A 19,317-nucleotide genomic window follows, 5' to 3' on the forward strand; every position below is an offset into this window, starting at 1 on the left:
AACTGAATGTGCTAACTTGATTTTGCAGCCCTTTATATGTACCTATGATGATGTTGCATGTTTGTCTACAATTTTACCATGAATTATTCCTTTAGATTCCTTTATTTCTGCTCTTTGAATTCTTTGAATGTGCAAGTCTCCCAAACAATAACCCCTCAAAATAAGGACAGAGTAAGGTCAAATAGTTTTAAAATCTCTTTGCATTAAAAAAATGCTTATTTTCATACACACCCCACATGAAATACACAGGAGGTAAACACTGCATTTGTCATTCCTATTCTCACTTATACTTGGACTCACCCTATGTTGAATTATCTAGATTCTGCAACATAAACCATACATCCCCCTTTCTCACACGGGGACATAATGCACGAAGTATAAATGTCTCCTTTCAGTCCTCAGTTCTGATAGCTGCCAGTGAACAGTCTTAGAAATGTTATTTTCTCCTTTATGTTTCTACTATTTGTATTTGAGAAAATTTTTGTCATCTTCTAACTAATAGTTCTTCTGATGCTGCCAAGCTACACTAGCCCTGAATAAACAGCAGTTCATCATGAACACAACACAACTGTATAGGCAGACTGGCATGTTATTCCCCTGCATCTGTCTCCTACCTAATAGATTATTGTTTTGGTTACATATATATAAATACTATTTATTAATCTACTCAAATGTGTCCATAAAATGCATCTCCCTCCCTGTAAATTAAACTTAAACCAAAAAAATCTGCTTGTCAAATGCTTTGGAAGTAGATTCCAAGATACGAGATTAAATTCTACTTTGATATTCACATAGGACCTAAAATAGAGTTTTATGTGAAATTCATGCAGAGCAATGCACAAACAGAAGTCAGCCGTCAGTTTAGTGGGGGACATTCAGATATGAAATCTAAATAGGAGATTATGGTAAGGAACTATGGTAAGTTCAAAACCAAGGTTTGAACATCCAAACTAGTAACATTTTTCTGAAGACTCAAGTGTTGGGTATATTAGAAAAAAGTACCAAAATGTGCTTGTGCTTAAGCATCAAAAAGTTACTTCAGTTATCCCATTCCTAAATGCAGCTCGAACAATTAAAATCTATTTGAATAAAAAATTTGAACCACGGCAGACTCAAAACCATCCTGGTAACCCTTTATCTCAGTTACCCGCTCACAGTCAATTCAAAAAGATTGGGAGGTCACAGGGAAGGGCATGGAGCAAGCACAGATCTAATTCTGCAAGAAGGTTCATAGGTGTACATAAGGTAACTAAAAAAAAAAAATTCTAAAAAATGTCCAGCCTTCATGCCTCATGATGCTTTATCCTCTATATTGCTTGTATCAGCTTGAAAATGCAAGGAATTAGAAAATTTCTGTTAAAACCACACGACTGAACTGGAAGCCTCATGAAAGTGACATTGACTAAGGTAGAATCTGCCACCATCTCAGACCACAGCTGGAACTCACAAAGTGGTAGGCTGGGGAGTGCCGAAAATCCCTGCTTTCTGCAGTAGAGGGAGGAAGCTCTTAACCTGCCTACATGTCAAGGCAGAACTCCCCACTCACAACCATGGCCAACCGGAGAGCCAACACCTGCACGCAGGGCGATCAGAGGTATGTTTCTAGGTTTTAAGGCCAAGGACCACTAGGGCATCATGGAGCAAGAAGATACAACATCCAGATGCTTAGCAGCCACTTGTTGATGGGAATGGTCACCACAGCAAGGGTGTGGCCGTACAATGAAAGGTCAATTCTATCAGTCAGAGCGGGAACTAAAGATGCATATGGTCATGGTAAACCCCCTAAGGCGTTAAAATCTGAATTTGCCTCGTGCCCTGTTTGTTGCTAACTTCTGTCACGCAATCAAAAGCAACATTGAGGAACTGACACAGCAGCTGGTGATCCAGTAGCCTTGCTGCTCTAAGTGGGGAAGCTGACAAGTACGTATTCCTGGTGAAGCAATCAGATGAGAGAGCTTCACATTAGGCCACATTAATATAAACAATAACAAACGGATCTGTACTGCCTATGTAATTACCTGATCCAGCTACTGGAGGTTCTCTCAGCTTCCTCTATGCTCTCAAACTTCCTATTATGCAGAGTATGTATTTCTCCTGCTTGAGGTTCTCAGCATGTTGATGACTGAGAGAACCACAAAGGTTAACTCTAAACGGGTTACCTGACCCTCTCCATTGGGCACAAGCTGCAGAAGGAGATCAGTTATATATACATGTTTTTTCCTCTGTGCTTCACGTCCAGCTTGGCCTTTGGGCTATGTTGTGCTAAACATATTCTTTGGGCGCAGAGCAAACTAGATCAGCTAACTGCACCCGAGAAGCCTGCAGGCAGCACCCACTTGGTACTAGCAATTACATCACCTCTGCATCCCTGCCTTTAGCTAACAGCTCAGCAACAAGTTCTCATATGGACATCCTTTCTGTTTGACAGCAGAAATGAGGAATGGAGTTGTTTCCTTGTAAGAAAATCTTCTAATAGTTAAAATGACCAAAAGGTGGAAATCTCTTGTATGAACAGGGTGTCTCCCAAATGCTGTGCATGGATCGTAGGCTTATAGAATGCTACACCCTCCAGGACTCCCACCACCTAAAGGGACGTAGGATTATCTATAGTGTTTTCTCCTTATAATGTTCGTTCTAATAAACAGTGTTTTAAAAGATACCTCACAGAGTCTGCATGCTCTTTTTACTGGGCTCATAATGGACCAGTGCTGCCTGGTGCAAAACACTATCAGCTGATGAGAGACTGCTCAGAGCAGCATGGGAATGGGTTTAGATGTGCCAGCACCACTCACTACACACCACACTTAAAAAAAAAATCTTTAAAGAAAACACACAAATTATTTGAGGATTTAGAAGTGCAAGAGGGCAAGAGATGTTTTACAGTGACATCCAACCAACAACACCGAGGAAGTCATTAAGGCATGTAGAACACAGTCCAAGTTAAGCAAAATGATGCTTGTAACATCCCACTTATTAGTGTACCCCACAGCCTGACAATGAGAAAACTTTCTGACAAAGAAGTCATTATTCAGCAAAGCTATAAATGCTAAGACCCTATTTTTTCTGTGGCATATAGAAATAAGACACAAGCTTCACACATTACTACTACTAAGCAAAAATAATATTTGAATAATATCTGACAATGTAAGTTACTCAATTTTCCCATAAACAGTCATTTTCATAATCAGCAATAAATGTTTCTCATAAGATGTTACTTCGCTAAGTGCATCCAGAAATGAAACACATGGCAAACAGACCTTGTTAAAAACATAAGTCAAAGAGTAAATTCGCTGGAAAACACTGTTGACTAAACTAATGAATAAAAGAAAGACCAGATTACACGTTTTACAACATCATGACTCTATCTCATCAAATTTTTGGGTGACTGGACTATTAATAAAAAGATTAATTACTAATTTTAAAATAAGCAAAGGTAATTTTATTAATATAATAAATACTAAGTAATATTTTTTCTAAAACTTTTTTTAATTCCATCCCTCCCCCAAACATCCATAAAGTTTACTCTTTTAAACTAGTACCAACACAATTCAAATACTCCCTTCACAAGCATTCAAACATTCAAATAAATACAGACAGCTGCAAACAAGAAACTCTTATAAATTACCAAAGACTATATATTGAAAGACATAGTAGACATATGGACTATTCCACAAATTTGCTAACCTAAGTAAATAACCAGAATGTTGCATGTATTGTAAATGCTAACAGAAAATAAAACATTTCCTTTAAAAATGAAAAAATGCTAATCATTTCAACAGTTAAGCTTCTACATCCCAAATTAATTACAAGCACTGTAAAAACCACTGTTGATGAATTATTATAGTAGGAAATACACTGACATGCAGCAAAACCATGAGAAAGGTCAGTTGGCTATTTATTCTTTCACTACTTTTCCTTACTTTATTGGCATGTGCTGGCTTAAATACTAATTTTTGCATAGTGCACATCAGGTAAACAGCATATGTAAACATTGTTATTTGTTGTTGTAATGCCCTCTAAGTAACCTGCAACAACCAAAAAAAAAAAATAATTACTGTAAATATACCTGAAATAAATAGAATCTAGCAGTAAGTACATTTTGCAAATGCTGTTAACTACAAAAATGCAGTTAACAGCAATATGGATACTGGAGAAATTTAGTGTCTTAGCATTTGTAATGGAATTGTGCATTTGTTTTGTCTAATGCATATAAATATTTTATACAATGCTACAACATAACAATGTGGTGAACATTCTAAAATGCCAAATATTTTTTACCATCCAGGTAAACAGAATGAAAAAGTTTAAGAAATCCACAGACTTTTGAAGGATTTCTGAACATGACCTGTTCAGTTATTACGTATTTCTCTTGAGAAATAACATTTTATGTAGACTGTATATTGCTGTGAAACTTCATTCTCTGAAACTCAATTTTCTTATAGGAATCTCTTCTTTTAACTGCATGGTTAACATGACTACAAACATGGATGCTTCTTTAAAAGAAGCAAGATCTCAAAAAAATATCCAAACAGAATTTGTAACTGTCTCTAGCAACACCTTCCGATTCATGAAGCCAAGAGCCAATTACCCAAGTGATCACTGTAATGTTCATTACACACAGTTCTGATTCTTCGAAGCTAACTGTGTCAATATTAACCTGACCAAATTAAGAACAAACTGTCTCTTTTGTTCTTCACACTCTTCACATGGAGCGCACAATATGGCTTTTGTCAGAGGTGCTCCATCATTTTGGCTCAAGGAAACTGTCAGTACAGTTTGGGATTCGTTATTCATGGGCAGATACCCTGATGGGTCTAATGAAGCCTTTCTGCTGACAACTCATTTGCTAAAAATACCCAACCATCACAAAATATAAATGAGGAATATCACTGTATCACATTATAATTTGCACAACCAAAGCAATTACCACAATATAGAAGTTAATACATACTGCTTCACACTGTATTCTCTTAATATTTCATGGTCAGTACTTCTGCATGCCAGTTCATTTCTATGTGATCACTGATAAAACTTTATGACATACTTAAATTGCAATATAATAGGGTAAACACCAATGTTATAGCACACATGCAGAGCTAACAGTCTGTGTGCCATTTGTTGTAAATCCAGCTAATTACTAGAAGCCCCCCTCCTCTAAAAAAAAAAAAAAAAAAAGAAAAAGAAAAAGAAAAAAAGGAAAAAAAAAAGCAGAAAAAGACTCTTAAGTTTTTATAAAAGTTTTCAGGTAATATCACTAAAAATGGAAAAAAATAGTATAAACAGTAAGCTATTTAAAAGACTCCAGAAACATGGACAAGTATATTCACTATTTTACTACTTTTGTTGTTGTTGTTGTTTTGTTGTTGTTGTTTTTAATCGACACCACTGTTGAAAATGCTCTATACAAAATTCACTGTCTTTTCTGTAAGGAAAGATTACATTTTTCTGTTGTGCATTTCAATCTACCAAATAGCAGCTCTGCTGTACAGGTATTAATCAGTCTTCTGAAACAGCAGCCACTTCTGCTTTCCTGTTGCTGTCTGAAGTTTCCAATGAGAACCAGGTATTAGGTCCTAAACCAAAGAGCAGGAGAATGGGCACCTGCAAGCTTGTGCTACCCTGCTCTATGAAGATCCCAGTCACTTATGTTTATGTTTAAACTTTAGGCCTCCTGAGCTTAACTTAGAAAAATTAGAAGGAAATTTAAACAGGATATTCTACAACACTACATATAGAATAAAACGATGAATGCCTATTTACCACTGATCTCACACCCCTTACTATAGGTGATGGCTGTGTTTTTAGTCTATTATTTTCATTAAATGCAGAATAACAACAAAAAAAAAAGCCTAGAAGGAAGAAAGATTATAATAAAATAAATTATCAACCTTTGTTCAATGAAAGTATGTTCAGCCAATTTCACACTGGAACAGTGCCTCTTCTGCAGCACTGGTACATTTTATGATAGTGTCTTAACAATGATCTGCTCTTTATGAATTGAGATTACAGCTAACCAAGTCTTACCTGCACTTGACACAACTACAAATTCTGTGTATTCAAATTCAGGATTGTCCATTTTAATCTGTTTTTAACTAGAATTTATAAAAATTTCCATGTTTTGTATGTATTTAGCACAGCACACGATTTCTAAGGAAGACTGGAAAGTCTTGATTCATTCACAAAATTTAAAAAAAAAAAAAAAATTTGCTCAGGTAGACAGCCAGACTTCAGTTCCATCATTCCACGTTTCAGAGCTAGCTGAGACAGCTCTGAATTCCTCAGCTGTGGTACAGTGTCTCCATGTATCTGAAGAGACATTATGTCATCCATGTAACATAAGAATGGTCCATTTGGCTTCAAGCATCCTTCCTCCGGCTAGCGTACCTGCCTGCAGCGGCCATCACTGCCACCCACTGGAAGGAACACAAATTCTTATCCATAAGCAAGGCAGCCTCCCCTGACTACTGAGGTGTACAACTAACTGCCTGAAATACAACAGCCAGACACGCTCCCTGGCGTCGGTGGGGTCTGTGCACATGTACTAGATCGGAAGGGCTGGAGGTAAAGTCCTGTAGGCGCTGCTGCTACTGCATGAGATAAACTAAGCACATAGCCTGGACACACGAACGCACACAGGTAATGGTGTGCACACTGTTGTGACGTGCACTGGAACAACACAGTAATATTAGATGGCTGTGACCACAAATTCTAGAACTAAAAAGGTTTCACAGCAGCACAGGAATCACGGAAGGGATATACACCATCTAGTCCAGTGAGATAAAGGTGAGAGCACTTATCTATTTCCACTTACAAGGGAAGCAATTCAAAGCACTTGTAAATTGTATCATTGTTAACAAATGCTTTCTGTAATAAGAAAAGAATGATTAATAAAGATAAAGCTGCCGGGTTTTTTGCATTTTTGGCAGTTGATGGAAAAGTAGTTTGAAGTTGTCAAAAATACAATACACAGCAAAACATATAGCTGTGTTCTGTAATAGCCGCCTCCTTTTTCAAGTGTGTCTTTAAAACTCTGCCTCTGTAAAATGATTAGAGGGCCACACTAGAAAACTTGCTATCCTAACAGTACAACTTTTGCTGCAAGCAGGAAACTACAGAGAAATGTACTTGCACTATGTTAAAATGTACTCTATCCAGATAATTTTAAAGGCTGAAATAAGTACGTACATATTTTTCTGGAGCTAACTGCATGGAAAGGAAAGTCTCTTATTCTGAAACCACAGGTATGAGTATCCAAAGCCTAAAACTAAAGGATTCCAGGGACCAGCTTACGCACCACTTCTATAAGTATCACCTGTACAAAATATGCACAAAATATTTACAAAATGAAAAGGAAAAATCTCCATACTAAAGTACAGTATAGTTAAACAATCTAATACATTATTTTCCTCAGAAACTTAGAGAAGAAGAAACACTGGTTTTGTGTCTTACTCATTAATAGCCCATGTGGACATTGCGTATGATACACCTTTTTATTCTCCTTTATATTATTCTGCTTTCTGATCCTAGGTTAAGAACTTCCATTTGATTTTTTTCCATAGCTTGCAAATTGATTAAAAAATACTAAAAAAAGACACAACCTACCACTTCAGTTACAACATTCATTTAATCACACACATTTGATTTCACTGTAGACTGACTAGCAAATGGTAACAAGCAAAAGGCTGACTTGCCATAGTGATGAACTGGAACATAAGAAACATCACAACCATATATATACTGACCAGGAGCTGTCTAGTTAAGCCAGCTAAGTCTCAGGTGTAAGTTTATATGAAATAATTCATACCTTACAAAATAATTCCCATGCAAACATGGTAACGCAAAAACACATTTCTGGCTGTCAAGAAAATTTCGGGCAAAATTAATCAACCATTCATCCATTCAGGCTCTTTGCATACCCTTTTGTCAAAGAGGGAATACGAAGAGATTTTTTTTCTCTTCCATGCACTCATTGCAATGGTTTGTAGAATCCATCAAGCCCAAGTTGATTTATAGAACTGTCTCTTAGCTCAGCAGTATAACTATAGCAAATGAACTGGTAACTTCTCAAAAAACAGCAGTGATTCAACAATATCTGGTTTATTTAATTCCTTCTAACTTCAGATTAGCAATTTCTTAAAGACACAGACTTGCATTCTTTAGAAGTTGTATCTGCAATTTTATGCCAGCATGTTTTGTTTCCATTTATATATATATATATATATACATATACATATATACACACACACATTGGACAAAGGCATTTTTGGTTTACAACTGATGCTAGAATCTAATCAAATCTTCACATCTTCGTGTGCTAGCTACTATGCTTCTCTTGCTAGCCAATAAAGCTTTCAAATTTAAAAGCAATAGTGCCATGTACTTTTGTGAGCCATCTTTTTATTATGCTATTAATAGTAAAAATAATTACCAACTTAAAGTCTCCACCTATTTATTTAATTACACAGACAACTTTGCATGCATATTCAACTATTTTTTTTATTTATCTAATTCCATCACTAGTAACAAGAACTGTTATAAAAAGTAGTTAAGGCACAAAACCCAGAGATACGCCAAGCCATTTGAAACACTGTTTAAACATGGATTTTATCACTAAGCATCGTCCATTGAACCCCATGGAGCACATTTATCACTCACCAGCTTTGCATTTTTCTTCATAAAGATATACGACCTTTGCCTATTAGATTTCATTAGCAGGGCACCATACAAGGCTCCTCTGCAGATGACAGGATAGAAAGCTAAACAACCTCGCCTGAAGGATTTGTGAGAACAAGCCCATCTTCAATCTTTGTCCCTGGGAGGCACTTCTAACACCTGCCAACCACAGCACTATCATCAGAAAAACATTTAGAGATTTATCTTCAGGCTGGTGATTATAAGAGATAATTTGTTTGGAGTATGGATAAAGTTGGTCTAGCATAAACAAACTACAAGCTCAAATTACACAACGAACCTCATTAACTATTGATTTAACCACTGCAAATCCATGAACAAATGTTGTATCAAAATGTTAATTCTTCCTGAAGATATAATCAAGGAAAAAAACCAAAATGCTAAGGCAGGATGGTGAGCTATTCTAATGTGCACTTTTAATGCTTGCAGCTTGAATTGGAAATAGAGACCTGCTTCATCATAACAATGGCAACATATACTACTGCCGTTTTCCCATAAACATGTAGTTTTGTCTGGCAAAAAGTTCCATGTCCCTTTAGTTGCTAACACCATAGAGGGTTAAAACAGTGCTTTTTCCCCTACTATCAGGAACACTTTCTTTGTTTGGAGACAGCAAGACTAGATGTACCATTAAAAACACTTTCAATAGCAAGAAGTTGGCAATATTGTAAATGGATACCATCACAGGCAGATAGTCTGAGAAATTATAGATATATTTATACCTTCTGCATTATACATATCACACATATCCTCTGTGACTGTAACAGGAAATAACATTCCCCTAATCTTAGAAAATTACTTTCAAAGTATTTTTTTTTTCCAAAAAATTCAAGCTAATAGATTATCAGTCTTCAGCCAAAAGCGTATTTAGAAATAATGTAGCTGAATTAGTCCCGAGGCTGCCTTTTTTTTTTTTTTTTTTTTTTGATAGAATGGAAGCCAACCCTGTCCCCTTTTTTGTATAGGAGAGAAAAATGCTGCCAGACTTCCTATTGCAGCCCAAACACAGCATCCAGCAAACATCTCCACCTGACGTTGTTGTTACAGGGTCTAGCAGAGATCTATTGCACAGATGTCTCCACAGGCGGATACCCCCACTCCTTAACACCGCTATGCTGAGGCGGAAACCCAATTCGTGTACTGGAAGTAGAGGGTAACCTGCAGTTCTTCCTCCAGTGTGGCACTGAACAAATCATTAAGTGTGACTTGCACTTAATAACAAAATACCGACATTTCTAAAGCAAATATAGACTACAAAAACTGCAAAAATCTTCTGGATGGAACTCTAAAACTTGCAGCTACAGCAGTCAAAAGAAGGAGAAGAAACCTGGAAAATATTTTGTGGGACAGCATTATCTCTCAGCATTAATTCCTTCTAAAATGGAATGGTATTTGATGTAAAATGATTAGATCATCAGTAAAAAGCAAACCAAACCAACCAAAAAAAATCTGCTAGGGAATACTGCTTTTCAATCCGAGTGTTCCTCACACAAAAATGAAGCCATGCAGATGCACTCATGCTTTTCTGTTTCAGTTACCAAAATTCTTAGTAATTTATAATCCCTTAAATCTCTTCAGGTTGTTTAAAGGTTAAACGGCAATTTTAAATCCCAAGTTGCTGATGTTTTTCACTTTTATCTTTTTTCCCCATTACATTTACTTTGCTAATCTATGTAAGCATCTCACAGTCTCACTAATTACTTGATTGTTAAAGCTATTTCACTCTGTTTACACAGAGGAGCAAATTATTTTGCAAGATAATTGATCTAGAATAAAATAAAATGGCCCACTTATCGATACAGGCCCATCAGGCAACCACATTTGTGCAGGATCCCAACCTATTTTCTCCATTAAAAAAACTGCTTTGAAAAGGATACTAAATAAAAAGAACCATTTGGCCTTTCTAAAGGAGCTGTTTAACATTTCTTCCCTTGGCGTTCTGATTACAAACCATTCTTCTCAAAAACCATACTTCTTCCATTCATTCTCTTGACTCCAAAATACTCTTTTCTCCTACAAGTTTTCCTCCTCTGGTGCTGCAAATCTTGACTTAGATTGTTTTTCACTTTCCCTATTACCTGTCATGAACTCTGTTCCCTTTTCCGATTTCTCATTCTCCTGCCTATTGCAACTGAATTCTCAGCAAGAACCACTAATGCCACTTTAAGAATTTAGTTTTAGCTTTTTATAGTTTTTTCTGATTGTCCCAAAACTTTCTAACTGCAAATACAGTTTCCTGCTGAGGCAAAAAGCCCTTCGATTGTACTTCAGCCTTTATTATATTTTTATCCTTTGGTTCACAATAAATGTTTTCCTTTCAGCAGCACAGACCAATGGCTTTGAAATGCCCTACTCTAACCAGATTCTCTGCACATTAGAACACACAAATACTGACTATTACTTTTAGGTGTTCATTCTGCAAGCCTGAATGAATAGGCCAATTCAGAATCACATCAAACCTGAAGTCAATGGAAAGCTTCTCACTGACATAAAAGGATTTGGCAGATGCCACTAATGTACATGGAAGTATTTTCCCAATCAGCTCCCTACAGACAATGTTCATGCTATATCTCAGGCACTCATTTAGCAAAATGCCCTTTAAGGAAGTAAAAGTTCTCTGCTAAGTATGGGAAAATTCTAGAAACGCACTTTGAACTACTTTAAGTCAGTTTAGCACTGTATGCTAAATCACTGGCATTTTGCTTGGCCACCCACACTGCCTTGTTGATATGGAGTAACCCTCATCTGGAATACAAATTGAGACAAAAAAGTAATTAATTTTCCATTCTTAGCACCCTCTGCTAAGGAAGCTGAACATCTTCCTCCAATACACACAAACAAAGAGAGATCAATGTGTTTTAAGTGGAACTGGCTTTAGTCTCATCTGCACTGGCAGTTTCTGAACAGGAACTAGGAAATGGACAGAGATGATGAAATACTGTACACTGAATGTTGCCACCAAAAAAAAATCACAGTCTTTTTATAAATAAGAGTAACAATTCAGTTTCTTGTAATTCACATAAGTTTTCCTAAGGATTCTTCTAATAAACACTTACAGTTATGCAAGCAAAATGCCTTCAGCAACTCATTTGTTAAACAGACAGAAGAGATAAAAGAAACCATTACCAACACAAACAAAAACAGGATAAACCAAAGTTCTTTGCAGATGTCTGTCAGGGGACACAGACTTGGTTACACTGGGCAGAAGTTCAGCTGGCACCCTTGTCTCTGTTTTACAGCAGCTAAGACAGCAGCTTTTACCATTGAGCTGGTTCATGCTTCTGACAATAAAATACCAGCTCTGTGTAAGGCAAATTCTAGATGACAACTGGCAGGATCAAATCCTCCAGCATAATTTTTCTTATTCAGGTTGTATGCATCAGAAAGTTGTGCTTTGCTCTCCCTCTAGACAAGTAAAAGTGAAAAACTGAGATGCAAAGCAAGGCAGTACCCTGAATCCAACTTGGAGTTAACCACTATGAGGCACAGGACCACTGCTCTGTTGACACTGGCATGTAAATCTAGTTTAACAACCACTGGCCCTCAGGGCCCAAAGCAGCTGGAATACATTTAATATTACTCTAATTTTACTTGATACTTACACAGAACGCTCAATGTTTAAAAGAAATTATGACTAGGAGTGTGTAAATAGAAAAAACATTATTATTTTTTTTGGCTAAAGAACAATAATACAGCTATTTTGTTGGGATTGATAAACAACAAAGTGCTCTAAATTTCAACATTATAGGAAGAGTTGCATGCACAATCATTATTTTCCAATATGTTCAGTAGTCAGGCCAATTAGTTTCCAAAAATGTTTGTTGGTGGTGGTCACATTAGATTGGTACTCCCTCTGCAGCTTAAGCTGCAAGTTTTTTTAAGCAAGTTTAAAATGGACTCTACCAACTGTTGGAAATTCCAGCCTGTGCACTAGTGATTCCAGCTAGCAGAAGTCACTCTCCTCACACCACTACAGCTTTCTTCTGATATTTACATCTTGATCCAAGCCCAATCTGTCAGGTAGATTCTATAGTAAGACTGTTAATAATGTAAATAAATATATTTAAAAATAAATTCAATAACAAATTATAAAATTAACTAAAAAAAAATACATAGCAAGTTAACAGCACATATTTGAGTTTGCATAGCTGTAATGCCTCAAAAAAATTATCTACCCTCTGCCTAATGAATGCAGTCATGCATTGTCACTAAAGCATCTTTCTAACACAGTAAGAAACAAGTACTTCTCAGCAATGTCAAAGCAAAATTTCATTGAACAAAGCAAGCCACTTATTTACTAGATTTTGTACTGCTACCCATTGACTTCACTGTAGCCTGTTGATAATCTAACGTTTCAGAACTAAGGTTTTGAATACAGTTCTTTAAATGTTGAATTTGTATTGTCCGAACATTGGAGTAAACGAAGTAAAGATAGGGTGGTAGGGTGGTCAAACTTCTAATACACTTACAAATAAAATGTATGTAAAATATATCCACTTCCTACCAAAATTATGGAACTCAAGTAATTAACGGAGGTAAAAAATATGCGCATGAGCACCTTATTAATTAGGCCCATAGTTAAGGCTTTCTGTCCTGCTGGCTCATTTTTAGAATGCTCTCACTTCAGCCTCTGTGAATTTGATGCCTTTAAATTCAGGGCCTCATTTAGTTTCTGAAAATGTTATTTAAAAGGTTAACATGTAAATGAGAAAGCTGGGCTCCAAATAGCATCCAGCCTTCTTTCAATCCATGAAAAAAAATCCGTACAGAATGACACAAGGGCTTTACCTCCGCTACACTGTGTATTGCAAATCCATCTACTGCTGAGTGCTAGAGAGAGGCATATAGTGGAATGCATAATGTATTACCACAACCATGCAGTAGCTGGTAAGCAGTAAAGGGTCTTTTAACCACTTGCATGTTAAATAGTGCAACTACTGTATTACTCTAGTTTTAGCCTCTTGCAACTTTGTTAAAACAACATCAGAATAAACAGCAGTATCATAGATCTACTGCTCTTGTGATGAAGATACTTGTATAATAATCCTTAACAAAAAGAAAATTTTAAACCCCAAATCTGCAAAAAAAAATTAAGACAGAACGGTCCAGACCTGGAAGAACATAAAGGCACTAACTTGCCTCTCTGTACACACTAAAGCACAAACCTTTCTATTCCTCTCTCTTACAAAAGGAACTGACTATGGCTCTGCTGTATTCTTCAGCGGAATAACATTCATACATACAAGGTGTGGTTTACTTCCACCACTGTACTGCCACTAGGAAGGAGAGGAGTGATGAGAGGAAATAGTAGAAGACACGGAGTCCCTTGCCAGTCCTTTAGCAAAATGTTGTTTTGAAGATACCAGAGAGGACAAAGAGGATATGGCAAAGAAACTCAAAGTAGGTAGAAGGAGGGGGAGGGGAAAGAAGGTATCCATAAAATTGGTATATGAGTTTACACCAGAATAATACTTACAAAGAACTCTGTTATATCAAGTTCATTGAATAAAACATTCAAAAATATAAGGCACAGGAAGAAATAGTAAACAAGATATATACAATAACAAGCAGTACATCACCTGAGTACAGGCTTTACAAAAAAAGGGAGCAGACAAGAAGTCTCGATTAAAAGACATTTAAATCTCACCACTCTACCAAGGTTTAGTCTTTTACTCTGGTTCACCCACCAGATGGTGCCCTTGCAGCACCCACCAACAAGCGGAGTGCCGCCCCGCCACCGCCTATGGGCACACACATCCCACTGCCTGCGTTTTCATACCTGTGTCTGGAGGGTCAGTTCAGATGAAACACTGACACTTGAACTTTCTTAAAAGAGGAGAGTTTTCGGATAGTTCTTAGCATACAGATTTTTCAAAATCTCATTATAGGTATGATAATGAAGCAGGCCGTGGTGGCTACCCCTGTGGCAGCCCGTATCTGGATCTGTGATGTGAGCAGGAGGAGAATGACAGTTTGGCATAAATTAGGAAAGCACACAAACTCTTAGAAAACACTATTTATTTTTTTTCCCTGAAACATGGGTGGTTTAACCTGGAAATACTTCATCTCTGCAGAGCTGTGTAATTCTCCCACAGTGATGGAGAAAGCTTTGCAGCTGTTCAGGTTAATGTGTTCCTCTTCATCCACTGACATTCAAATGGGAGGATACACAGCATTCTTCAAAGCTTGATTGGCACACAGAAGGAAAATGTGTAATCAGTGTTAATTTCCTAGTCTATTACTACTGTCTTTCATAATCTACATATATTGTACAAAATTCTTTAGAAAGAAATGCTGTCAGAGCAAATGATGCATCAAATTCAAACAGGCCATCAAGATTGCTAATGGATTTTAATAGCAGCTATTACAGCATAATGGTATTTTCCCAACAGCTGTTTGTTTATAAAATTTTCAGTTTACAAGACCTTTATGTCCAATCCCAGGAGACATCCCTCAATTCATTTATAATCATTTGGTTCAACCTACACATAAATGCTGTCTTATTCACGTTGGGTGTGTTTGTATATGTGTACAAGACATGAGCAACTACAATAATGAAAATGATGGAGAACCTTACAAGCTAAACTAATTAGTGTGTATCTTTTGACTTTAACAGCAAGTTAAGTGTTTTGTATGTTTCTTCTCTCTTCCTGCTCCTCAACAGTTTAGTGCAACTAAGAAACAGCTGCCAGGATTATAGCCTATTTTATGTGTCAAAAATAATGTATGATAATTTGTTCAGTTCCATATAGCTACACCTGTCTGAGGCTTTGAAACATAGTGCTAGGTGTCCTAAGGGTGTAACCGGGGCAACTCGCCAGCAGACAATGGCACTATGTGACCTGCAGAAGTGGTATTGAAGCATTAGAGGAAAAAGATCTTGACAAGCTTCCAAAGTTTGATCTGAGCTGCAAGACCTGCCAGAGATAAAAACAAAAAAGCATGACTTTTCCCAGGGTTTTGTTTTTGTTTTTTAAATGTGCGATCAAGTATTTTTTGATATCTATTAGTTCTGAAATCAGGAAGAAATAGGAAATCAGAACCCCGGCACATTTCTTCCATTGAGTTATGTTCAGAATTAAACTGAACTTTACCAAATGAGATATTTGTTTAAAAAAGTACTGTGAAGATAACTAGCAATGGAAGCTAACTATGAACTGAGCAGAAAAATTGTTCATTTTATTGGATGGGGTTTTTTAGACATTGCATACTTGCAGATGGCTGTTTGTCCAGGTTTTTTAATGATTTTGAAGCTGCCTATGCAGTATAAATTTAACAAATAAGTTATTGCTGAAGTTATTCTCTGGAAAATGCCTTCTAATATAGGCACTAATTAAGTTTTTTTCCAGAAATACCTAGACCCTAATTAATTTCCACGTTGTTCGCAAATACCCCACTAACAACAAACACTGGAGAATTTTTGAGGATATAGGACAAGTCAGAAAAATCACACTTCACTTTAAACGATGCTCTCTTTGAACAGTAGATGGCTTCAGCTTTCCACAGAAGGAAGCTACCACTAAAATTCTCAGCCAAGACTGCCATTTCCACTGCACAGGAACAGGGGAGCTGGTATGCAGTAAGCACAATATGAACAAACAGTTAATTGGGTACTGTTTGTGAGTAGTCTTAGGTAGCCACCTTACAAAAAGGCAACTTTCACCCATACCATAAGTGCTCTCCTGGGTAATTAACTTACAGTAAATACCAAGTACATCCAGGCTCTGTAGATTCACATTCTACCTCTGTGCTTGCTAATCTCTGTGGTCTGATAAGCACTTGGCTGTCTCAAGTACTGAGGAAATTTACTAAAAGAAGAATCTTTACATTTATTTCATGAAATGCCTTGGCATTCATGGAGTTTTACACGGAGAGACACCACCTTCTCTTCCTTGTCCTTTTAATACTGTACCATCACTTACCACTTCTCTTGGGTTTACTCTGCTTTTTCACATCCATTCTGAAAAGCACAGCTATTAGCAGAAGTTTTCATGTCAGAAGAAGTATTAAAAAGTTAACAAAAAGACACAAGGTCTCCCAAGACACATGCTCTAAGGTCAAAGGCCTTTTGCCTTCCCCCATGTTTGCCACGAGAGTGATGGTCAGATCTAGTTCTGGCTTTGCAGCTGGTAAGAGGAAAGCAATTAGAAAGCACAATCTAAATGTGACCAAGTAAAATATAAATACTTATAACTCTAACCAACTACAGAAAAGTTGGGCTTAAAAATAATCCACCAATGAGATTAAACTGCAAAACCCACAACTCCTATGTATAAACCCGCTGGCATAAAAAAATACACAAAATGACCTCAAGCATGAACCTTAATGGTCACTAGTAACTCACTAGCGTCATATGGGAAAGACCCTATTTTGTTGATGGGAGAGCTCTTCTTTGAGAACAAGTAGTGATACTTTAGAGCGGTCTACCCAGAAAGTTGTAACAAAAAAATACTAATTCCAAACTGATATTTTTGCTGTTTACAGTTGGACTCTCCTATGTTACACTAGGACCTCATGCCTATGGATATGCCGCATAGTATCTTCGATTGGGTTTAACTGAGACATTCACAAATATATAGAAGAAAGATGATTTCTATTAGTTTTCGAAATCTGAGAAACTGCTTGGATTTGAGCTTCAAGAAATTACCTGTATGTCACAGCATTACTTAATTTTGTTGGATGTCATAAAAAAGAACATTGCCTCAACTTGTTTGAAAAGTACACAGTGTACGTGTAGGTACCTTCATGTTCATATGCAAAAATTCCTCCTTCAACTCATCTATGACCTTTCCAGAAGGTTATACATACTCTTGAGATATTATAACTGGTCTCTACATCAGAGTTCAGAAAGACTACAGTCGTCTGGCTTACTTGTCTGTCACAGCTTAACCCCAAACTAAGCCCCACACAGATGCTCGCTCACTCCCCCGCAGTGGGATGAGGGAGATGATCGGACGAGAAAAAGTGAAAAAACTCATGGGTAAAGCAAAAGCTGTGCACCCAAGCAAAGCAAAGCAAGGAATTCATTCACCACTTCCCATGGGCAGGCAGGTGCTCAGCCACCCCCAGGAAAGCTGGGCTCCATCACATGTAACAGTTACTTGGGAAGACAAATGCCATCATGCTGAACATCCACCCCCTTCCTTCTTCTTCCTCCAGCTTTATATACCAAGCATAACGTCCCATGGTATGGAATATCCCTTTGGCCAGGTTGGGTCACCTGTCCTGGCTGTGTCCCATCACAACTTTCTGTGTCCCTCCAGCCCTCTGGCTGGCAGGGCCCGCGAAACTGAAAAGTCCCTTAGTATAAACATCACCCAGCAACAACTAAAAATGTCAGTGTGCCATCAACGTTGGTCTCATACCAAATTCAAAACACAGCACTGCAACAGCTACTAGGAAGACAACTGACTCCATCCCAGCTGTAACCAGGGAATTGTCTTGGGCTGCCATGACACCGCAACATTTGGCGCACTTTCCACCTTTGGCCAAAAGGAAATGTCAAACTCAGCTAAAAACATGGCAAAGAAAGCTTTAAAAATCTAGAAGCCAGCTGTGATGAGAGATGAGAGATAACCAGCCTTTCCCATGAAGCTTTCTTTTAAAACTCTAATAGCTTTTCAAAGAACAATGAGAAACTGAAAGCAAAGTATTTAAAGAAAACACCTAAAAAACAGTAACTGACACTAAGAATTGAGGTCTAAACTGTAAGAGCTGCTTGCGGAAATAAACTTGTTTAAACAAATCTAATGTGTATGTATGTTGTACTGCATATGTACTGAATATTTTATATATACTTCATATAACTTGTATATATACTATTTCATATTTCAGCGGTGTCCATGAGCGTATATATAATGCATGCAAAGAATGTATTTGTAAGTATATAAATACACATATATACTAATGCTTACACATTTCAGTTCAAGTTGATCCAGTACAGCCAATCAGTAAGTAGTCAAGAAATGAAGACTTTACAAATACTGTAATTCAGAACACTGTTTATCCAAATAGTACAAATAAGCTGTGGGTCAGCAAGTTCATTTACATTAGAGATGTTACAGCAAAATATTCTAAAAGAAAAAATAAGCAACAGAATATATTAATTTATTTGTGGTCATTTTCAATTAAAAAAGTTATGGTAAAGGATGATCTCTTACATACTTTAGAGTTTAATGCTTCAAACTCTCCTAACTGATACCACTGTTACAGGAAAGCACAGCAACAGACACAGAAGTAAAAGTTATGTTGACATCCTGAGAAATTCAAAGGCAGTTAAATAAGAGACTCTTTAAATAAATAAAATTTAGGAGTTATCAATTTTTTTCAGTGCTTTCCTCACAATTTTACAGTAACTTAGTAGTTGCATTCTCCGTTCTGGCAGGGTTGTGCTCAACACAGCACTTGCAGCTGTCTTTAAAATAAGTATTCTGGCTGATGTACTTCACCCAGCACTAGGTTCCCACAATTCCAGTTCTAAAGCACAGCCATGCTCTGAAACCAAGTAGTTTCTGCAATTAAAGCTGTTCTAAAGCCTGGATTTGGGATATATGTAATACTCAGCCATCTCAATTACTCCAAGAAGGTCAGAAAGACTTTTTTGATTCAAAGAAAGCCTTCAAAGAA

At 37.0% G+C, this 19,317-nt stretch overlaps 1 protein-coding gene across 6 annotated transcripts in view; it reads right to left on the reverse strand.

The window, feature by feature from the left end:
* Positions 1 to 19,317, reverse strand: part of PRUNE2 (prune homolog 2 with BCH domain) — a 148,859-nt gene that overhangs the window by 66,871 nt on the left and 62,671 nt on the right. The gene's annotated exons all lie outside the window — the stretch shown is intronic.

This window comes from Falco punctatus, assembly GCF_963210335.1.
Source record: "Falco punctatus genome assembly, chromosome: Z".
In the NCBI taxonomy this organism is placed as follows: Eukaryota; Metazoa; Chordata; class Aves; order Falconiformes; family Falconidae; genus Falco; species Falco punctatus.